Source organism: Astyanax mexicanus, chromosome 18, assembly GCF_023375975.1.
Source record: "Astyanax mexicanus isolate ESR-SI-001 chromosome 18, AstMex3_surface, whole genome shotgun sequence".
Taxonomy (NCBI): Eukaryota; Metazoa; Chordata; class Actinopteri; order Characiformes; family Acestrorhamphidae; genus Astyanax; species Astyanax mexicanus.
This window is the reverse complement of record NC_064425.1, coordinates 37,889,736-37,906,407: the sequence shown is the minus strand read 5'-3', so window position 1 is coordinate 37,906,407 and position 16,672 is coordinate 37,889,736. Positions and strand designations below refer to the sequence as shown.

The 16,672-nt window shown below is 38.2% G+C and overlaps 2 protein-coding genes across 5 annotated transcripts in view; one reads left to right on the top strand and one right to left on the bottom strand.

The window, feature by feature from the left end:
- The window catches only part of wdfy1 (WD repeat and FYVE domain containing 1), a 1,176,431-nt gene that overhangs the window by 443,802 nt on the left and 715,957 nt on the right, over positions 1–16,672 (top strand). The window lies entirely within an intron of this gene.
- The window catches only part of slc8a2b (solute carrier family 8 member 2b), a 295,419-nt gene that overhangs the window by 111,098 nt on the left and 167,649 nt on the right, over positions 1–16,672 (bottom strand). The window contains exon 3 of the mRNA XM_049467028.1: positions 15,359–15,435. The gene's annotated coding sequence lies outside the window, so the exon portion shown is untranslated. The remainder of the gene's footprint in view (positions 1–15,358; positions 15,436–16,672) is intronic.

Below are 16,672 nucleotides of genomic sequence, written 5' to 3'. Positions count from 1 at the left end.
GCCCATATTTTTTGCTTACTTTATTTTACATTATTATAACCAGGCATGCTGTTATTTTCTCTTCTGCTCAGATAGTGGAGGGTGAGTAGGCTCCACATGCATACACACACACACAGTACACAGTTTTACTGCTGCTGTTGTCTTTCACACCATTTAATCAATGGAATAAATGTATGGAGCTAAATTAATGACAAAACTACGCAAATAAAGAAAACGTGTTCTGTAAATATGATACTACTTGCAAACAAACACAACACGTTTTACAAATACAAAACTCGACTATCTAACACACACGGTGTGTTTTACAAACACAAAACCTGATGGTTGTAAATATATACGTAAACTTCAAATAAATACACAGCTCTTTTCTAATACATTGCTCTTTACAAACAAATATAACACGTTTTACTAATGCAAAAAGCAATAAATAACAAGTAAAACATTATTTTCAAACATTACCGTGTCATGACTCACGAACACGCACAGTCCATTTGTAAATCACGTGACTTTTGGCACAGTTTTTAATTCATTTAAACACCAATTAATATTTTTTTCTTTCTTTTTTAAAGAGCATAATACAAAGTATTTCAGCATGAAAGCTCATATTTGTAATGTGTAACAGCGTCCTATATCATAACTACATCTCTGCTGTTTGTAACAAACCAAACTGTAAGTAAATCGGGTATAAAATGGTAGAGTTGTGATTATTATAGATGTATTAAACACCTTAATCAGTGTAAATTAATGCACTGGGGAGCGCTGGAAGCGGGGCGTGCTTTGCTGTGCACCCACCTCTCGTAAAGTGTCCCACAGCGCCACCTGCTGTTCTGGGGCGATGCATTTGTACGAGGGTTGGGTGTGTTTGTGAGAAAATCTCAACACGAGTTTGCGACTGCTAAAAGTGTGCCAAAAGTCACGTGATTTACAAATGGACTGTGCGTGTTCGTGAATCATGACACGGTAATGTTTGAAAATAATGTTTTACTTGTTATTTATTGCTTTTTGCATTAGTAAAACGTGTTATATTTGTTTGTAAAGAGCAATGTATTAGAAAAGAGCTGTGTATTTATTTGAAGTTTACGTATATATTTACAACCATCAGGTTTTGTGTTTGTAAAGCACACCGTGTGTGTTAGATAGTCGAGTTTTGTATTTGTAAAACATGTTGTGTTTGTTTGCAAGTAGTATCATATTTACAGAACACGTTTTCTTTATTTGCGTAGTTTTGGCACTAATTTAGCTCCATATAAATGGACATCTGTAGCTTCTGTTTCAATGCTAATAAAAAATAAAAATGTTACGTGGCAGCACAGGAAAGTTCCAGACCTTAGCTCTGGTTGTGTCTGGACTTTGCAGTCGGTCGCAAGCCAGCAATTTACCCTATCTGACACAACTAAAACTGCTTTTGAACGTTAATTATATGTATATGTATAAATCCTAAATGTGTTTTTTTTTTAATTAAGTCGACATACCAGTTCAATCACATTATTTGGATCTCTTTTTGATTGGAAACTCTCTCTCTCTCAAACACACATACACATATTGACGCTGTCCAAAAAAAAAAGTATTTCCAATTTTGTTGATTTTTAATTTGCCTACATAATTTGAACAGATAAACTGTCCCTTACACTCTTCCAAAATGTCTTAATGAACGGACCAATAGACATACTTTAAATTGACCTGAAATAAACTGCTTTTAAATTGACTTCCATTGAAAATTTAGAAGGTTTTTTTTTTCTCTCTCCTGTGAAGTTGCTGTTTTGGAGATCCTTGTTTTTTTTTTATTAGACAGCAATAATATTCTTAAAAATCCTCAGTAAATCTTGGAACAAAATAGCATCAGTTAAAAATGATTTATACATACAATAGTATAAGATTTTTAAGGTCTCAGAAAAAAAAAATACTTATCACAGTATTTTTCTGTTTAAACTCTGTTTAAAGTGAAGGCATGCATTAAAAAATGTTCAGTAAAATAAAAGTAAGCCATGAAAAAGTGGCTAAAGCATCAAAAGGAAAGTACTTAATATTCATATATTAACATTCCTAGGACAACATAAAGATGGCTTTTACATAGTAGTCCAAGCACTACATAAAAAACTCTCTTTCTCTCATTTAAGATTATCTTAATATCATAAATCATCTTACTTTTTAAAGAAAATGCAATTATAAAACTATGATATGATTTAATCACTGACATTTAACATCCCAGCAGACACACCAACAAAGCACAATACAGTGCTTCTAAGACATCTATTATGCAGTGGTGGCCTAAAAAATTACAAAAGTCTGCCCAGGGCTTTTATTTTGAAAAAGGTTTAGATGAAATAGCTAACAAATGGATATCCCACCATCTAAAGAACATAATACCATCAAAACCTGGAGAAATCTCTGTTTATAAGGGACGAGGCCTCTAATCAGTACTGGATACTGGTGATCTTCAGGCCCTCAGGCAGCACTGCATTAATAACAGACTGTACTGATTCTGTATTGGAAATCACTGGATGATCTCAGGAACACTTCCAAATATCATTATGTGAACAGTCTGTGAACACATTTCACCGTGCTTTAATTTACTAATACAGGTTAAATGTGGATCAAGCAGAGAAGAAGCCGTATGTCAACACCATCAAGAAATGCTGCCAACTTCTCTGGACCAGAGCTTATTTAAAATGTAAAACTTTAATTTATCTGATCACAGGAGTGTTTTTCTTTTTAGCTCAGTCCATTTTAAAAGAGCTCTGCCCTAGAAAAGACTGGATTTAAGTCCTACTTGAAGTTACTTATTTGATTTATCTTGGATTTTTGGTGCACTAAACCGATGTGTTAGGTACATAGATTAGCTTGAATTTTTTTTTTTACTCCTAATTTTTCCCATTTTCTCCCCAATTTACACAGCCAATTACCCAACCCACTCATTAGGACTCCCCCTATCATTAGTAACGCCCCAACACTCCAGGAGGGTGAAGACTAGCACATGCCTACTCCGATACATGTGAAGTCAGACACCGCCTTCTTTTTCGAGCTGCATTGCCGAGAAGCATCACAGCGCTAACACTCGGAGGAAAGCGCAGCGACTTGGTTCTGATACATAAGCTCACAGACGCCCTGTGCTGCGGACATCACCCTAGGAGTGATGTGGGGAAAAAGCGCCATCTACCCACCCGGAGGGAGCAGGGCCAATTGTGCTCCCTCTGAACGCCGGCAGCTTGATGGCAGAAAAATAATTTAACCCTTGTGTGGTGTTCATATTTTTGTTACTCGTTTACTTTGTTACTTGTATTTAATTCAGCAAAATTAAGCAATTTTACATTAAAATGCTTTACACATGCTTGCTTCACCTAAATTGCAAGCAATATAAACAGCTTACATGGTTAATATTTGCCCTTTACCTTTCTTATGTTACATTTCTTTCCAAAAGTGCTACTCTTTTTTTATTTGTTTTTTTAATAAAATGTAAAAAACAATGAATTAAACTCAAGATATGAGTAGAAAATGTGTTTAGTTTCAAATTTACAAATGAAGCAATGTTTATTAGCCCTTGGCCAAACATACTGTATGTAATATAAGTGTGTGTGTGTGTTTGGGGGTGGGGGGGGGGGGGGGGGGCGTACAGTGTGTGTTTATCGAAAATGTGTTTTGATATATGTTTTTCACAAAAAATGAGCCAATGCCAATGAGTTTGAGTTAATTAAAATGGGTCCCACAGACCCGAACACCACACAAGGGTTAAAGTAAATCCATTAAAAGAGCAAGAGAAAATTCAACTGGTGTAGTTAGATAAGCTGGATAAGGTGTGAATTTAATGTTTAACTGTTCACCTAAAATAATGAATACTTCAGAAAAGAAAGTGAAACAAAATGAAAGGAAAGATGGCCATTTTACCAATTTACACATGAGGTAACTCAATATGCTGGTTCAGAACAACCCAGTGATGTGTTTGTCCAGTAATAACCCAGCACTGGGTTGTAAAAATGACTCCATTTGGTTCCATTTCAAACCAACCTTTTTATAGTCTGTATAGTGTGTGTGTGTGTGTCGCAATGTCTGTAAATGTTTATATTTTATAAATAAAGACGTCTATATAGATATCAGCAAATGCACACATTGCAAATGACAAATGACCTCACCTCCCATCAGCCCACACTTCCCATCTGAGTGCTTCAGTAATGACAACTCAGGAAACACTGGGATATGAACTGCAGAACATAAATACAATAACACACACACACTCATAACACACACACACATAACACACACACACACACCTATATAGGTGAAAAGTCCATCAGAATGACGGAATACACCCATCTAATATCCTGCCAGCAGAATGAACATCATTCAATTACTGCAGACTCATTTAGAGCTGAGGGAAAACACACAGCCGGAGACTCTCTCTCTCTCTCCCGCTGTTTACTCTTCATATTAACCCTCCCTTTATTTAACTCTAGTCCAGACTAATCTCAACAGCGGTTATGATTAGAGCAGACAGCTCATGATGCCATCTGTCCTGAGTAACGATCACACTCCCTACATTACTCATTTACAGAAAACATGCAGAGTTTATTCTACATAAATATATAGAGAGGTGAATCTCAAACAATTAGAACATCAATGAAAAGTTACTTCATTTCAGAAATTCAGTTCTAAATGTGAAACTTATATATTATATAGATGTATTAAACACAGAGTGATCAGAGTGATTTATTTATTTTATTGTCGATGATTATGACAATAAAACACATTATTTAGTGATGATCCACTGACTTTTAATGAGACAAGCTGTTTTTTTCCAGTGTCGTGCAGTCCTGTACAGCCCAACCCAGCACTTCTTATTTGGGAATGAGACAAACTGGGGTGACAAATGCCACTAAAACACCTAGAAAAATATCTTTTACTTAGAGAGGAGTAAATGGCATTACAGTTCCAATAAACTAGGCTTCAGAATAGACATACACTGGTATGAAAACGTTGCACCCAAGTTTATGCATTAATATTTAGCAGATCCTCCTTTTGCAGAAATAACAGCCCCTAAACTTCTAAATTCCTATAGATTCCAATGAGAGTCTGATTTCTGGTTGAAGGTATTTTGGATCATTCTTCTTTACAAAACATTCAAAACATCTCCAGTTCAGTCAGGTTTGATGGTTTCTGAGCATGAACAGCCCACTTTAAATCACACCACAGATTTATAATAATATTCAGGTCTGGGGACTGAGATGATCTGAGATGATCATTCCAGAACGTTGTACTTGTTCCTCTGCATGAATGCTTTAGTGTTTTAGTAGATTGTGAGCAGAGTTTAGTGTTTAGTGTTTAGTGTTTAGTGTTTAGTGTTTAGGGTCGTTGTCTTGTTGAAGTATCCAGCCCCGGCGCTTTAACTTTAACTTTCTCACTGATTCCTAAACATTGTTCTCAAGAATCTGCTGATATTGACTGAAATCCATGAGACTTTAACAAGATTCCCAGTACCTGCACTGATCACACAGCCCCACAGCATGATGAACCACAACCAGATTTTACTGTGTGGAGCAGTAAAGTGTTTGTGTTGGAATGCTGCGTTCTTTTTACTCCATGCATAAATAACCAACCTCCAAATAACTCAGTTTTAGATTCATCAGTCCACAGAACCTTATTCCAAAATAAAGCTGGCTTGTTTAAATGTGCTTTAGCTTTAGCATACCTCAAGCGACTCTGATTGTGGCTCAGAAAAGGCTTCTTCTGCATTACTCTCCCATACAGCCTCTCCTTGTGTAAAGTGAGCTGAATAGTTGAACGATGAACAGTGACTCCATCTGCAGCAAGATGATGATGTAGGTGTTTGGAGCTGGTCTGGAGGTCTGTGTGTTGACTATGACTGTTCTCTCCATCCTTCTCCTCTGATTATCTGAGATTTTTCTAGTTCCGTCACTTCAGATCTTAACTAGAACTGTGTCTGTGCTTCTTCCATTTCCTCACTCTGTTCCTCACAGTAGAAACTGCAGCTGAAATCTCTGAGATTTGAGATTTTTGTATCCTTCCTTTAAACCATGATGTTGAACAATCTTTGTTTTCAGGTTATTTGAGAGTTTTTTGTTTTGAGGCTCTCAAATTGCTGCTCTTCAGAGAAGATTCAAAGAGGAGAAAAAATGTATTGCACACTTTCAGTATTTTAATCAGGACACACAAAGAAAACTATATACAAAAATGTTTTTAGTCTAAATAAATAAAAATGTTTCATGCAAAATAAACTACTTAGTAAAAATGTGCAAGTAAAATAAAAACTATATAAAGTAGTGCGCACAACATACCTAGCTTTAGTTTGAGTAAAGCAGGTAGTTTCACACTTTTTCTGTGGACACTTTTGAGTCTTTATTTACTGATATTATTTGGTTTGAAACATCATATAAATATGTTTGAAGCACTAAACTTAAATAATATTGGTTGGGGAAGGAGATCTCACTTTTTTAGGTGTTTTTCTCAATGGGTTTCTTGTAGATTTAGCTTTACTGCACTGGGATGTTATTGCTATTTTTAGAAAGACCATATATGGATTATGTTTATGTGTGAAGGGATTCCTTAGTAATTAAGCTGAGATTAATAATATAATAATGATATTTTATTTATATAGCCTCTTTCCTGAAAACTCAAAGCGCTTAACAACACAGCCATAGACAAAAGGCATAGTGAAAAAAAAAATGTTGTAAACAGCGGTTTAAGGAGATCAGAGTGGATGGAATATCAGAATTAGTGCAAATATAAATCTGGGTGTCGTCTGCATAAAGGTGATAGCTCAGACCATGCTGGCGGATAATGTAACCAGGTGAAAGCAAATAGGTACTAAACAGAAGTGGTCCAAGTTCAGAACCTTGCGGAACACCCCAGACAGGACTGGTACAGGTAGACTGTGTCTCGTTAACTCTCACATACTGTTGTCTATTGCACAGATAGGACTGAAACCAAGACAGTGCTGGACCAGTTACATCAAGGTGCGCTGATTTTGGACGGAAAATCTGTTTGTAGGGGGCTAAGGATTAACTGAAATTGCTGATCCAAACTACCAATGATTTGGATGATCCTGGTTTCTGTGTACATGATTTCTGATTGCATTTTAAAAAATTCTGCAGCCCAAAAGCACCACAGTAGCCAACCCACAGATCTCATTTTTGATGAGGATCTTCAGGAACAACAACAACCTACAGGAGCATCCTACTAGCTGACATCCTACTACTGCTGCTCCATCCACAGAGTGCTGGCTGATATCTGCCTGCTGAGCATCTGGCACACACCACACCACACCGAGATATACAACCGAGCTTTTCTGAGGGTTATCAATACCACACACACCACTGGCTGCTCAAGCCATTTTTAAAAAAGGGACTCATTCAGCTCCTATTGCTACAGAAAGCCAGCCAACATACTGAGGACCCAGCCCACCCTGGAGACCACCTGTCTGATCTACTGCTCTCTGGCTGATACTTCAGGTCCATCATATCACAGAAATAATAGAGCTGAGGCTAGTGCAAACATATGGAACACGTGTGAGCCTTTTACCACCCTTTGAATCTTAACTTTAAGGTTTTACATTAGTGTATTGATTCACTGCATGAATATTTGAGTTTACTGTGAAATTGCTCATATGAACAAATAATTCACTACTATATTCACCAGAGTTCGGACCTGTTGGTTTAACATTTACATTTTCCCTTCCACCCTAAAAAGGAGCATACATTACATTCACTCTGTAGTAGATGACTGTGATTTCTGCACAACTATGGCTGCACAATATTATTATTATTTTTTTTGTTTTAGGATATACAGTCATATGAAAAGGTTTGGGCACCCCTATTAATCTTAATCATTTTTAGTTCTAAATATTTGGGTTTTTGCAACAGCCATTTCAGTTTAATATTTCTAATAACTGATGAACACAGTAATATTTCCGGATTGAAATGAGGTTTATTGTACTAACAGAAAATGTGCAATATGCATTAAACCAACATTTGACCGGTGCAAAAGTATGGGCACCCTTATCATTTTATTGATTTGAATACTCTTATCTACTTTTTATTGACTTACTGAGCTTTATGACAACATCAGCTCACTTCAGAACAAGCATCCGGACGCGTTCTACGTGGTAGCGGGGGATTTTAACCACGTAGAACTGAAGAACACGCTGCCGAGGTTTTACCAACACGTGAACATTCCAACGCGAGGTAATAACACGCTGGACCGTGTTTACTCCTCTGTGAAAGACGCTTACAAAGCCTTCCCCCACCCCCACCTCGGGCTATCGGACCACATCTCCATCATGCTGGTCCCCGCATACCACCCCCCCACTGCGACGCTCAAAACCCACACAGAAAACCATCACGGTGTGGCCCAGTGAAAGCCAGGGATGCTGCCTTCTACGGTGGCCGAGAAAGCCCAGCGCAGTGCAAATTGAAAAGCGCTGCAAAAGCACAAAACACATCCATCAAAATTACAACACAGGCGCAGCAAATAGAAAAACGCGCTGCAAATAGAAAAACGCGCTGCAAATAGAACCACAACACAACGGAAGTGAGTCACAACACAACGGAATTTTCCCGGGGGACCTTAAAAGATACTGTACCAGCTGTATACAAAGGACAGTAAGTGGCAAACAAGCTTCTGAAAAGTAAGTTATGTTTATTACCTGTGATTACCAGGGTTGTGTGCATATTATTAAAAGTTCTGCTTCACAAAACGCCTTGTTTGCCACTTATTGTCCTTTGTACACATAGTGAAGTCCGAGACGTTACTGAAGACGCAGCTGGTACAGTATCTTTTGAGGTCCCCCGGGAAAATTCCGTTGTGTTGTGACTCACTTCCGTTGTGTTGTGGTTCTATTTGCAGCGCGTTTTTCTATTTGCAGCGCGTTTTTCTTTTTGCAGCGCGTTTTTCTATTTGCTGCGCCTGTGTTGTAATTTTGATGGATGTGTTTTGTGCTTTTGCAGCGCTTTTCAATTTGCACTGCGTTGGGCTTTTTCGGCCACCGTAGCCTTCAGATCTGGAGACTCGGATGAACTCAGGAGGGCTAGAAGAGAGCTGACTGCTGGAGTTAAGAGGGCAAAAGCTGCATATGCTCAGAAAATCCAGGGACACTTTTCCTCCCAGGATCCACAGAGCATGTGGAGGGGCATCAAGTGCATCACAGACTACAAATCTAACGTTGCACAAAGCTCCAAAGACCCATCCCTGCCTGAGGCTCTCAACACGATCTACGCCCGCTTTGAGAACCCTGACACACCCCCCAGCACCAGACTCCCACACTCACCAGGAGAGGAGCCCCTCAGCGTGACACCAGCAGAAGTAAGGAGGACGCTGAGGAGGATTAACCCCCGGAAAGCTGCCGGCCCAGACAACATCCCCGGACAGGTGCTAAAAGACTGCGCAGACCAGCTCTCGGACGTCCTGGCCGACATTTTCAATGCGTCCCTCATCCAGGCAGCTGTCCCCACTTGCCTGAAGACCGCCACCATCATCCCGGTCCCCAAGAGCTCCACAGTGACAGGTCTGAATGACTACCGGCCAGTAGCCCTCACTCCGATAGTCACAAAGTGCTTTGAAAGACTGGTTCAGACCCACATCAAAGCCACCATCAACATCACTGTGGATCCACACCAGTACACATACAGGAAGAACCGATTCACAGAGGATGCCATTTCCTCCGTGGTCCACACTGCCCTCACCCACCTGGAGCAGAAGGATTCCTACGTTCGGATGCTCTTTGTGGACTTCACATCTGCTTTCAACACCATGATTCCTCAGACACTGATAACCAAACTCTCCTCACTTGGACTGAGCTCTTCCCTGTGCAACTGGGTCCTAGACTTCCTGACCAACAGGCCGCAGTCTGTGAGGATTCACAACATCTCCTCCCCCTCCATAATCCTCAGCACTGGCTCCCCTCAGGGCTGTGTGCTGAGCCCCCTCCTGTTCACACTGCTCACATATGACTGCTCACCTCTCCATCCAGGCTGTCATATTGTGAAGTTTGCGGACGACACGGCAGTGGTTGGATGCATCACAAACAGAGATGAGTCCAGCTACAGGCAGGAGGTGGAACACCTGGAGGATTGGTGCAGAGAAAACAACCTCTGCATCAATGTAAAAAAGACAAAGGAGATGATTGTGGACTTCAGAAGGGGCAAGCATGCCCACCTCCCCTTGCACATTGGAGGATCTGCGGTGGAAGTGGTTGACAGCTACAGGTACTTGGGTGTGCACCTGACCAGCAACCTCACCTGGAGCAACAACACTTCCACTCTGGTCAGGAAGGCACTACTTCCTCAGGAGGCTGAGACGAGCTGGACTTGGGAGCGCAGTCCTCACCTCCTTCTACAGATGTGTGGTGGAGAGCGTCGTGTGCTCCAGCATCAATGTGTGGCATGGAAGCTGCTCTGCTGCAGACAGGAAAGCACTGCAGAGGGTGGTGAAGGCTGCACAGAGGATTGTTGGAGTTAGCTTCCCCAGCACCACAGACATTTACACCTCCAGGTGCAGGAAAAGGGCCACCTGCATCAGGAAGGATCCCACCCACCCAGCACACGCACTTTTTGTCCCACTCCCCTCAGGCCGGAGGCTGCGGAGCATCAAGTGCAAAACAACAAGACTCAGAAACAGCTTCATTCCGGAAGCTGTAAGACTCTTAAACTCCACTTAACAAACACACTGCACTGACACCAAGGACAATTTACTATTTACTGTTTACAAACATGGTCACTTTACTTGCACTGAGACACTTTATCTCACACTTTATTCACATTATCGTGCTGCTATAGCACACTTGCACTCTGGACTTCATGTTGCTGAACCTTTCTACTCTCTATTTATTTTTTTTATTCTTGGGATATTTATCTATCTATTTTGTATATTCTATTTCTTTTATTGTATTCTTTTTTTATCTATATATCTATTAATAACAGCTCTTTGGGTGTAAAACTGGATCGTGAGATCACAATTTCATTCCACCTCATGTACCACATGTGATGCGAATGACAATAAAATCTCCTTGAATCCTTGAATCCTTGAAAATCGGTTTGGTAACCTCATTGAGCTTTGAACTTCATAGCCAGGTGTATCCAATCATGAGAAAAGGTATTTAAGGTGGCCAGTTGCAATTTGTTCTCCTATTTGAATCTCCTCTGAAGAGTGGCATCATGGGCTCATCAAAACAACTCTCAAATGATCTAAAAACAAAGATTGTTCAACATAGTTGTTCAGGGAAAGGATACAAAAAGTTGTCTCAGAGATTTAACCTGTCAGTTTCCACTGTGAGGAACATAGTAAGGAAATGGAAGACCACAGGTCTCACCAGCAAAAGGTACTTTTGAAATGTATATTGTGGTGCAGTTTCTTTTCAAAATAAATAAATCCTGGTGATTTTAGCAAAACATCTGCTGTGCTCTTTTATCTCGACAGCTCTCTTCAGTTCTGATTCTGTCTTTCTTTGGTTTAATGTTGTATGAATGAGCAGATTGCTCTAGCAACCAGCAAAAGCAGTTAAAGCCAGAAAAATGTCTTAGGACCTACCAGACACCCTGTTTATAGAATTAATACATTTGATAAAAATATTCCTTTGCCAGAATGATTGCAGGAGAACATCGATGCTATTTATTATCCTATTTTGTACTCTCTCCACTCTGCTTTCAATTAAAAAATTTTTTTTGGTATTTTGTACTAGATGAAACAGATGAAGCATTGCTATGCCAACAAACATCACAAGCACATTTTCCAGCCAATTTTATAATAATGTTCCAGTAGCTCCATCAATGAATTTTGGTACAACAGTGTCCATTGTAACAACAATAAAAAAATAGCTATTTCTGATTATGTAGTGTGTATATTCAACACTGTAAAACCTGATAAGGTGACTAAACTCAAAACTTACCTAATACATTTTAAGTTCATGTAATAAAAATATTAAGTATAATGAACTTAACAAATACACACATATATATATATATATATATATATATATATATATATATATATATATATATATATATATATATATATATATATATATAAATAATATTTTCCTGAACTTGTATTTAGTCTTTTTTCTGGTTTCATTCAACTATTTGTTTAAATACTCATAGAAAAGTAGATGAAAGAAAACAGTAAAAAATGAAAAGTACTGAGAGCACAGTGAGGACACAGAGTTACTGCAGCTCAGCCTACAACACAGAGACCAAGTTTTTAATCATAATATGTGATCTACAAGTTTACCTAAGGTAGCCCCAGGTTAGTCAGAAACTGTTGGACACACCCAGTATGCAAATAGATTGTGACAGAAGCCAATGGAAAATAGGCTTCCATAGCAACAGACTAAACTCAGTTATAAGTTGATTCAACTCAAAGATCTCAGTTTAAGTGTATATGTGCCCTCAACTAACTCAAAATAGTTGAGTATTATTTAGAAATATCGAATTTTATGTAAAACAAATTTAATTTGTTTGAGTTCAAACAACTTCTGGGTTTACAGTGAACTTTGACACTTTGAATCTTAAACAACCTTTTTAGTTACAACACAGGTGTTGTTTGTGTATTTGTCATTTTTTCAATGAATCCAAAGATTTATTGATTCGTCTTATGAGTAAAAGATCAATTATTCCAAATCAGTTTAAGTATGTATGTTCTTTTAAAGTTGGCATACCTCTATTTAGTTAGAATAGGGCTAGACAAAACCTGTTCCTGAAGTTCTTTACACAAAATTAAAAAGTGTAATAATTTAAGACACATATGTGTTGTTTGTGTGGCAGTGTAAAGAAAAATGAATTTTCAATTACGATTTTGGCCACTTGAATATGTGGTACTCATCGCAACTAGGGGTGGGCAATATTATATCGTATACAATATATCGTGACACAGAAATATCATGATATTAAAAATCCATATCGTGATAATAGGGCTGTTCTGTCTTAAAAGTAGTCTATTATTTACTGTGAAGCTTTAGGTTTATTTATTGTATAATTGTTTTAGTTTGTAGTTTATATGAATGCACTAAATATTCTGCAATATTTTTGCTGCATTATATTATTTTATGCAATATTATTTACTCTGCCACATTATGATTATTCTGTTATACTCTTATACTATATTCCTGAAATTAATGAATTATTTTTCTGTTTTCCTATATCGCCAAGTATATCGTTATCGCAAAAATACCCTGAAATATCGTGATATTATTTTAGAGCCATATCGCCCCTAATCGCAACTCTGTCTAAACGGCCCAATTGGATATTATATGACTTGTACGTGGCCGTGACTTAATGAAAAAAATTAATACATGGGAAAATGCACAGCAGCAGTGAGTGTGGGCTTCAGTAGCAGGATAATGAGGTAACAGAGGTGATGTGTCTGTTACAATAATATTACAGGACTGTTACAGAAACTGAAACTTCATGTGCAGCACTGCTGTAAACTGCATGTGTATCACTTGTGCAGTTCAAAGTGCAAACCATTCAGACAAGTGTCAGATATCGTTTAAAAAAATAAATATCAGATTTGGTCCGAAAATCGGAAGATCTGGGCCACTTTTACGTGCTCTATGAGCGTAGCGTTTGTTTCTTCGCTGGGCTATATAAAAGGTCTACTCTAACTACGCTGGTACGTGAGGTCATCCCGGCTCGCTGAGGACGAGTGTTTATAAAGAGAGAGAGCGCTGATGACGAGCTCGGTGCAGGGGTGCACTCTTTCATCTGCCATATGCTTCCTCTCTGCAGTGCTACAATCTGCCGGCACGGCCAGTATGCTACTGGGCGTAATGGGGGAGGACAGGTGCATCTGGCTCAGATAACATTCCTCTCTTTTTTTTAATTCTCCCTTAAGCCATCTTTCCTTTTGTTGGAGCAGAGTCACCTGGGTCTGCTCTGTTCTCTACCTCTTATTCTTTTCTTTTTCATCATTATCCTCACAGAGAGACTTCCTTTTTCTATCTGTCTCACCTTCCTGTCTTTGTAACACTATGTTCCACTATTTTCTCATCTTCACCAGTTTTTTATTTTGGTTTCTATTGTGTTTTTTGTTTTTTTCCAAAAGAAAGAACACTCATTGTTTTCTTTACTTAAAACGTTACTTGAGAAACAATTTCTTATATTAGTCTAGAACTTTAAAATCATCCGTTCTTTTGTGAAGAGCAACTGTTCTGTTGAATTCCTCCTTTGTTTTATGACAATAACTTTTCTTGGTACTTTTCTTTATGTTTAAGGTTGAGAAAAAGTTGAGAGGATGAGATTAAGCAGAAAGTTAAAGACAGAAATATGCATAGATCTTCATAAGCCAGCACCTAACAATTCATATTTTATTAATGAATCAATTAAGAGTCGTCTATTAACCCTTAGAACTCTGGCTGTTTTTGTCAGTTCCTCTTTTTTCAGTTTTTATATAATTACACAGTAATTATATCAGACAGACACAATAGGCGTAGCCTATTTTTTGGTCTATTTTCATATATAAGGTGCACCGACACTAGTAAGGGACAGGGGTGTCACCATGTTTTCCTTCTAATTCAGCCGGTCTCACCACTGGTTGGTGGATTTTTAGTGCGCCTTATAGTGCAAAAATATGGTAAATCCAAAAATGTATATTCCATTATCCTATTAACTCCATTAGCTAAAAATTACAGTTAACAATCTTTAAAAAACAAAGCATCTCAGCCTTCTTGAATTCCTTTTTTGGCATCTTAATTTTGAAAATAATCTATCCATGAACAAACTCACTAATGATTTGCCAAATTGCTTCCATTCATCACCTCTCGGACACATGGCCACAGCGAGCTGTTAATGAGGGGCCTCTGGTCATGTAGGTCACATTACCCTGTTCCCCACTGTGTCACAAAACACATCACAACGCACTGCATGCTAATGCAAATCAGCTAAATCATTAAACTACATGAAATAAACATGATTCTGCCATGTAGCCTAAACACCATCCCTCACTCGCCATGTAATCCATGCATACACACACACACACACACACACACACACACACATACGGTTTAATCAGTACGGACACGGACTTCATCAGTGATGAAGAGCCTCTGTACTCTGAGAACAAATTAGACCTGAAATCAAACTATGACTACAAATTAAAGTAGAGCAGCAGCAGCAGCACAGAGCAGGCGTGCTTTTATTCAGATGCAGCTCATACAGTATTTCATCATGTTATCATTATTGTATACACAGTGTCTATTTTATGCAGCTTTATGGTATACATTAGATGTACAAGAAAAAAAAAACTGAAGGAAACCCTTAAACTGCATTAACTAACATGACCACCAATAATGATGTTATGCATGCTGTAATAGAACACAGAAATAAATATTAAAATAAAAGTTATTCTCATATCGCCCTACCTTCAGAGACTGCTTCTGCGTAGTGTTCCTCTTGGTGAGAGATCACAGACTGCTGGTCATGCCTCTATGACTTCATCCTGCAGATACAGAGCAGAAAAAGTGGAAAACGGAACATATTTAGGCAAATATTTTTTTTACTTTTTCTTTTCATGCAGATATGTCTTGTTTGATTAGACACTGGCACTGATTTGACACAGTGAGAGATCGCTGACCCCTTGATGTGGCACATCAATAATTAGAGGTGTGCCATATTTAAGCAATAGAACACGATAGGGGGTGTGTTATCGCGAATAACATCACGACTGTGATTTTGTTATTTGTGATAACACACGATCTCGAGTGTTCTACTGCTTTTATACAACAGGTTCTTTTTTTACAAAATGAATAAAGAAAATAAAACAGCATAAAGAAATGGATAATGAATATGCTTTAATGCTTTAAAACTGTAGCTACAAAACAGTGTATGGTTTATACTAGGGCTTGGCTATACATCGAGATTTAAAAGAAAAACTTAAGGTATTTTGTAGAGCGGGGGTCAGTAATAGGCGGACCTGGTCCACTACTGAGAACTAGTTAATTTTGACAGGGTTTATTTTGAACTTTACTAGCCGTTGACGGAGTTTTTTTTAGCGCAGGAAACTCAAAGACCAATCGCCTGCATTCTAAATAAAGTGTGGCGCGTTCAGAGGAGAGATATGAAGCTCATTCAGACGCTGTTCTCTATAAAAACGGCGGCAGAGCCCGACTTTTCAGCGAAACAGCAGCACGTCTCATGTTCTGAAGCATCACCACTAAACACTGATCTTTAGAGCAGACACACTCACTCTTGACCAATCAGCTCCTTCACATGGGTATGAGAATAGATTTCACTCTCAAAAAATATACAATTTGAGGAATTGTTTAAAAAAAAAAAATATATATATATATATATATATATATAAATTAGTATAATTTGAAATAACTTTCAGCTGTTGAGGATACTCTAATATACAGGATACGGCACTGAATTATAAAAGTATCAATATAAAATTTGGAACATGAAGCTTTTTCTCAAAAGTATCTTTTTGATATAACCTTATGGGATGAAAAAAATATTGAGATATATATTGTGTATCGCAATTCAGAAAAAAATATTGAGATATATTTTTTTATCCGTATCGCCCAGTCCTAGTTCATACGGTGAATTGAAATAAAAAAAAAATGGCGGTTAAAGGGGTTAGTAAATGTTAGGACCATGAAATAGCGCAGAAAATCTTCTCTTATGCTCCATGGAATCATCTTCATGTGAAAGCTGTGCGTTTGTGAGCGTTTTTG